This window comes from Branchiostoma belcheri, unplaced genomic scaffold (genome assembly GCF_001625305.1).
Source record: "Branchiostoma belcheri isolate BF01 breed outbred unplaced genomic scaffold, Haploidv18h27 scaffold275, whole genome shotgun sequence".
Classification (NCBI taxonomy): domain Eukaryota; kingdom Metazoa; phylum Chordata; class Leptocardii; order Amphioxiformes; family Branchiostomatidae; genus Branchiostoma; species Branchiostoma belcheri.
Genome location: NW_017803882.1, coordinates 135,983 through 144,140, shown reverse-complemented (window position 1 = coordinate 144,140; position 8,158 = coordinate 135,983).

Below are 8,158 nucleotides of genomic sequence, written 5' to 3'. Positions count from 1 at the left end.
AAGCAAACCCTTCGGGGTCTGAAAAAGACACTCCAACACAGACCCAGAGAAGCCCGACCAGTCACCCCGGAACTTCTCCACCTTCTCCAACGACACCTCGACCACAACAAACCCAAGGACGCGACAATCTGGACTATCTTGCTAATTGGCTTCTTTGCCTACTTCAGAAAGTCAAACCTCGTGCCGCCCTCGGCTGCTGCCTTCGATCCGCGAAAACACTTGCGACGACGCGACATCACATCTGCCCCAGAGGGCCTGATTCTCCGGACTTCGTGGTCCAAAACCATCCAGGCCAACGAGAGAGAACTGTTGGCGCCCATCCTGGCCATCCCAGGTTCCCCGCTGTGCCCCGTCGCAGCATACAAGAACATGATCCACCTCCTCCCTGCGGGCCCGGATTCCCCCGCCTTCATACTGCCGCCGACCGCACGACAACCCATCCGACCTGTCACAGCTTCCATCCTCGACAGGTCATTTAAGCGCCTCCTCACACAAGCCGGGCTCTCGACAGACGCACACACGATACATGACCTACGCCGCGGTGGCTACACCCTGGCCTTCGAAGCGGGTGTCCCACGCGAACTCCGACAACATCACGGAGACTGGCGCTCGAACGCGGACCTACTCTACCTGAAACTGTCCATGGCCCAACGCCTACGACTTCCAGCAGCCATGAGACGACTCCTCCTCCTCCGCACAGCGTGAACTTCACCACTTACCTTTCTCTCCTCCGCTTCTTGGCACACACCTCACTACGCTCGGCTTGGCCGTCGATGTCTGTGACTCTCATCTTGCGTACATTAAAGACATCGTGTGCCAAACCTTCGGACTCCTCTTCCTTGCCTGGGGTAATTATGGTGGTATGGCGTCCCAATGGGGGTCATACCAGGGAATTTCACCAGAACAGTGCATGCTACTAGTCACGTGTGACGACGGCTAGCCAGGCTCCTTCTCTGCAGTCGGCAGTAGCAACCCTGACGAGGACGTGTCACAACGAACTCTGCTGAAACCACCAGCCCACCCCAGCAACTTCTACATCACTACGCAACACAGAACTCTTTCATTACCACGGTGGTCACCACAGACTGTAGCACCAGATGTAGGCCAAACTAGCTTACAGACAAATCTCCGAACACTTGTTCTTAAACCCGTAGTGATAGCCAGGCCCGTTGGCCTTTATTATCATTCAACTTTACAAATTTATTATTAATAGAAAGTAGCTTAAGTTCCTTAATCTAGTCGTAGCTTAGCTTACCGCCCTCGAGCAGTAATATACTTATACGTATCGTTCTTGACTAACAACCATTACCTAAATGTTAAAGGACAGACGTCTAGGCTGTTCTTAATTCTCTTAGTGCATTTCTTTTATCTTAGCTTAACAATCGTTACTCTTATATCTATTATTATTTACGAAGCGACCAGTAACCGAACACTCCATGTAACGGCGCGTTACTCTGGGCCCTGCATTAAGCATCCCCACTCTTAATATCTAGCCTCTCACCGCAGGCTCACCCAACATGTTTGTAGTCAGCACCAAGGATTAGCCTTGGGCCGTCGATGTCTGTGACTCTCATCTTGCGTACATTAAAGACATCTTGTGCCAAACCTTCGGACTCCTCTTCCTTGCCTGGGGTAATTCATGGTACAGTTCAGACTGGTCCCTACTATCCTCCACCAGCCTACAATCCAGTAGTGCCTGAGCCCCAGCCGACCTACGCACCACCAGCCTACCACAACCGACAACCGTGCGCCACACCTAACTGCCCCAATGACGGTCATCCTGACCAGGAGAACTTGTGTGCTCCGTGTTTCCAGAAGTTCATGAGTCTGATGACACCACAGCAGGCTGCCACCAAATGGGAGCCGCAGGCCGCTTATCAGAAGTGTGTAACTCAGCAGCAAACAAAGTTGAGTGCCCTGAAAAATTGTAGGGCAGAGGGTTGTGAGAACTATGGAAACTCCAGGTGTTTTGGGTTCTGTCATGGGTGTTACCAGGCAAACTATGGCAACTGAAGTTAAAACAACACTCATGATCACACTTTTTAGATAAATGGTTTAGTTCTACCCCCCAAGTAACCCAATCAGGGTGAAAGTTAGTGGAAGGCAATGCCCAAGGCTAGGGCAGGCAGGCCTCCAGCCTGGCTCAGAATGACTGTACTGTGGGAGCCAGGCAGGGCCAGGCAAGAGTTCTGAGATCTCATACCTCCATGAAATATGGGCTTGCTTTGTCATACTTCATTTCAACATGTCCTCATTAATTATGCAAATACCTCTACATTAACATAATATATGCATAGTGGTGCTAACCTTTAAGTAACTTACACATGTCACAAGGTATAAAATTCCCATCATTCACCAATAAGGCGTCACAATTTTTTTACATTAATTATGCAAATTAGGTCATCATTTGCATAATTGGTATCTGCAATTATGCAAATTAAGTCCTTATTGTACAACTCTCTCTCTCTCTCTCAGGTACCTACACACCAAAAATGATGAAAATGCGTTGTTCCAATCTGGACTTATTGGCTTTGAAAGTTTTTACCAGAAACTAATCTGCAGTTCTAGAACAAGCTGCTAGGGGGACCAAACTTACGCCACTTATTTCTGACAGGATAAGCTATCTGTCACCAAAAAGTCAAGACCATAGCTTGTTCAGAACAAAAGATACAAAAACCGGAAGTTCTGCTGCAGTACCAAGGTCATCCACCAGGAGGCCCATATTTGACCTTGACCTTTGTCTCTCCAAGACTTACCAACAAACCAAATATCATCGCAATCCATAAAGGCATTCTGAAGTTATGTTGACCACAAAGTTTTTGAGACAGACACGCCAAAAACAACTTAGTACCTCCATTTTTCATGGAGGTAATAATAATAAAAAGGTACTATAGCTACCAATCAAAATTCGTGACCCTAGCATGTCCAGATCGCGAAATATCAAAACCGGTTCTGCTGCAGTACCAACAAAAGCCGCCAGGGGGCCCAAAATCTGATCATTTCTAGGTTTCATCAAGACCTACCCACCTACCAAGTTTTATGACCGCATATTAAGCTTCTTGAGTTATGCTGTTCACAGACAAACAGACGGACAGACAGACGGACAAACGCTACTGAAAACATAACCTTCTTGGCGAATCCATTTTCTATACTTATTGTAGATAGCAACCTGTAGTTGTAGATAGCAACTTATTGTAGATTGCCATACCTGTTTCAGTTATAGCCCGGCTAGTGGAAAAGCCTCACATGTCTGTAGTCTGCGGACACACCATACATGTTCACGGTACAGTCATACATTTCTATTCAAAATCATTAACAACTGTATCGGCAGTCATTTTAAGGTGAAACTAAGCTAGATCTAATAGTGTCGGTTTGGGAAAACGTGACGGGGAAAACAGTAGTACCTGGCAGCCGTTTTATATAGGACAACGATATGAACTTCAGCGTGCTCGCTGACTGTCACAATGTGTTCATGTTGGCCAGCACTGTCAGGCAAACCTGGTAGGTGGGTAGGAATCATAACTGGTAACCTGATGGAAAGGTATCTACGCAGATGTATTCATCGTTTAGTAATTAGTCTATTATAATTTGCTTCACCCCACAGGAAGTGATATATTTCGATGGTTTCATGTTCGTCGCGAACCTGTGGCATTTGGTGCAAATGACCGGTGCTCTCTGAACTGTGTGTGATGATGGCAAGAAAAAATGGCAAGAAATTGTTTTGTTGTTGCACTCTTTAGCTGTATATTGTATACAATCTCACGGTCAAAGGTCAAACCGTATTTACCGTAACGTTAGTATCCGTCCGTCCACCGATGATGTATGATATGTGCCCCCTGATGGGTCGCGGTCTCAGCCCTCTGATGATGGTAAATTGAGACAGCTTTCAAAAGAGTCAAAATTTGTTTATGTTTAAATCTATAAAAGCTGTTAATTTGTTTTGAAATACAGTTTATTTCAGCAGAGTTTGTGCAAGGAGGTTTACATTTACTTGAGAACGAGATAAAACATCTGAGTATATAGATTATGTAAATAAGGACCTAATTTGCATAATAAATGACAAATTTTTATAATTTCATAGTTGTAACTGTTGGGAATTTCATACTTGCCACATTTGGAAGTTAAGTGAAGCTGAACATCAATAAACATGATTTATTCAAATTATGACCTCATTTGAATAATTTATAAAGAAGTGCTATAATAGCCTTTTTGTTGAAATAAGTCTGTCATTGGGTGGAAATTGAATATGATGAACTGATACAATCCATGCAAATGAGGCTCTTATTTATTTACAAAATTGATGATTAAATTATATAATTCGTCAACTGCAAGGGTTAACATCACTTGGCGAAGCTATGAGATCGCAGAACTCTTGTTAACAAGTATCCAATGCATGAACAACTAGAGCTGGTTTTCAAAACCTGGGCAGTGAGCTAGGTATTGGTGGACAAAGATTAGAATTTTTTAACCTTCCTGGCGGCCGAGAGCTTGTATACACAGGCTACTTGTAATACAACAAAACTTCCCATTTTCATATCTCGTGATCTGACAGGTTTGATGCAATAAGTCATGCTGTGTAATATAGCTAGCTGTCACTGCACCGCATGTCTGCGAAGCTAACTAGTGTGTTACACCAAGGAATGGTTATGCTACATAAAGAAATAAAAATTAAATAGGAAAAACCCTTTGTATGTATCTTTTCAATCTATTACCTTTAATGAAGTCATAGCAACTTTATTTCTATTAAATTAATAAACATGGCTGACTTCTTTTTTTTTGTGATACATAAAAGATAAAGATTGTTCTACTGTAAAAATTAGATGTAAAATTTAGCTGCTGCCTTTTTAAGAACTCTAAATTGTAATTGTTATATAATGTACCCGTAATTATAATTATATATGGCAATTTTTAATAGAGAATGTCTGTACGTCCGATGCACACAGTGACTAGTATATTGTATTTTTGTCTGTCCACCTTGCGTCCTCCTCTTGTTACCTAAACATGAGACAAAGGATTGTCCTAGGTTTTTAGCTATGTATTTAATATGTCATTCATCTTGTATGGAATAAAGATGATTTTAACCCCCCTTAGATTGTTCCCCAGACCAATAGGCACAGACAAGGTTGCGGTAGTGAGACAAGGTTTCTCGTTCCCTGCATCACTTTAGTTCGGCGGTCCTACCTACTTTAACCAATCATTGTGGCCCTTTTGTATCACGTGAGGGTCCTATTCCCAGCTCAACTGGGCAGCCATGATGCCTTCTGACAGTTCAGAGGGAAAATTGGCTGAAAATCCACAAAATATACAACGTACAGCAAAAAATCGCGCGCCCCCCCACCCCTGGGAATTGAAGGAAGATACAAAGACTTTGTTGGAGGTTTTTCGGGTGAAGGGAAGTTTTCCCAGCCTCGAAACTTGGCAGTTTAATGCTTTGTTTACAACATGGATGCCAGCTGATAATGGTCAGGATCCTGTGTTTTTTGCAGTGGAGGCTGAAAAAAAAGGTACGTTTGCTATATTTACCATATATTTTGAACTGTCCTTGGGGCTTTTCACTACTTAAGGTACCTTCAAAGTGTCTTTTATGGGCGTTTTGTATTTTGTTTTGCATTCTGTAACAGTTAATATAGCAGCCATAACTTGTAACCAGTATGGGGGGGGGGGGGCTTTTGGGTAAAGTAAGAACCTGTTACAGAACTCATTTTGTTAGTGATGTTATATTCCTTTCAAATGATAAAATCACAAATCCATACAAGCATGAAGAAGAAATCTCTCTTGACAATTTTGCACAAAAAAACATATTAATCTATGGATTTGTTTATACAAACCAGTACGAGAGAGATGCATAACACTCTCAGCTCGTCTCCGTATACATGTAGTGTCACCATGTAATATATAACTAGTTTATGTTCAAATTGACAGCAAGCATTTTTGCACACATAGTGTATAGAATTCCTTCTTTTGCACATTTTGTCAGAACAACATTTTATACTGTATACATGTAAAAAAGTTTAATCGAGAACCACCATAACTGAAAATAACTCTGCAAATCATGTTGTCACTAGTAAATTACATGTAACGTTCACCTGTACCTTATCGGCACTATACAAAATATACATCAGGTCTTTACATTCTCTTACAATAAATACAATAGGAATTAGGAAAAGTAAGTTAACCTTGTATCAATCAGATACATGTTTAGAAATCTTATGTTCTCCAATAAAGCTCAATCATTTACGCCGCTTGGGTTCAGGCACACCGCCGACATGACCAGGACTGACAGAAAGCATGTGCTTGTGTAGTATAGACAGAATTTGTTGCGTGCTATCTGCAATGCCATATGTTGTCCTTTCAATGTTGTTAAATGCAGCGTGTATTCCGCCACATGTAAGAAACTCAAAATCTATCAGTACATTTAAGACCAGACTTTCTTCCCTCACCAGTTAATTCGATTTTGGTTGAGTGATTTTACAAACATTATGATTTTCCTTACCAGTTAATATGATTTTGTTTGATTTATGCTTGTGAGATAAGTTCCATTGATATGCAAATTCCTTTCGCTTTAATTTATTTATGTTGGTTGGATTCTTTATGTTACCTTATGATTAATTGCACACTTGTATATAGTGATTATTTTCTTCTTATTTATTATTGTATTTTATCCTCAGTTACTTCGTTTGTATTTTACTATGTTGGGGTTTACCCCCCAGGTATCATTGAAAAACGCCGACTAGGCGATATGTATCACCTGGATAAATAAATGAAATGAAATTTCTTCTATCCCCTGTTCCCCGTGAAACCCCAGACCAAACTACCATCTGCGTATCCAAGGCACTACGTGATCTTATAGGAGGTGCATCTTTATGGGGATGGTTGCAGAGGGGAACTCACGTCTATAGAACTCCATGAAGTTCTTGATGTCAGTATCTGCAGATGCAAAAAAAAAGGTAAAAAGACATGTCTGTGACGGTATATAGCAAATTAAAAAGTAAAATTTCTTCTCTTTTAGTTTTGTGATGAAACATCAATGTAAGAAATACTAGCAACTCACCCAGTACAGGAGCGGTGACAGAGGGTCCCGCTAAGGAATAACAAGAGCGGTAACAGAGGGTCCCGCTAAGGAATAACAGGAGCGGTAACAGAGGGTCCCGCTAAGGAATAACAGGAGCGGTGACTGGGTCCCGCTAAGGAATTCCGGAATAACAGGAGCGGTGACTGGGTCCCGCGGTTATGGGAATAAAAATGGAACTCCACTACACTTGTATATTCCTAGCCCTTTGCACAGTACTTAGCAGGGCTGAGCCAGGATCACAGCCAAAAGACAAACAGGAGATAAAAAAAGTACAGGTCACATGCAACTTCAGAACCGATTGCACATCTGACTGGGCCACTTTTGCTTTCATGATTAAGCACAGCGGGGCTAACGGAACTCACGTCAGTAGCAAGAAAATGCTATTGCACAATAGTGGCACAAAGTTTTCACTGATCATGATTCTGATCTTAAGCGGGGATATTGAGATCAACCCAGGGCCTAGACCACCAAAGTTTCCATGTGGGAGTTGTAACAAGGCAGTACGTAACACCCATAATGCAATATGCTGTGATGAATGCGATAGATGGTACCACAGTGACTGCATTGGGCTATGTTCTCAAGTATACAGTGCACTAGAAACCCACCGATCATACTCGTGGGTATGTTGTGACTGTCAGACTGTGGTATACCCAACTTTGCATCGGCCATATTCGATATCACTGATGAAACATTCCATTCAGTAAACTCATTTGACACGCTGAGTTCTGACTCAAGTTTACCAGACGAAATCCCAATGGCTACATCCACTCCACTTAAATCAAAGCAGGGTAATTCTCAAACGAGGGGTCATAGTCACAAGAGATCTAAAAGTAAACTTCTGCTAGTAAACTGTCAGAGTGTGCGGAACAAAACATCTGAACTGGCGACAGTAGTTGACACTTACAAGCCAGATATACGGTAGCAGGTACAGAGTCATGGCTCAACCAAAACATAGCAAGTAGTGAAATATTCCCCAGCAACTACATAGCACACGGGAAAGACAGACAAACTGGCCAAGGAGGTGGTGTATTTCAGGCCAACAGAGATGATCAAATTGTTACCCATAGGCCAGACCTTGACACAGAC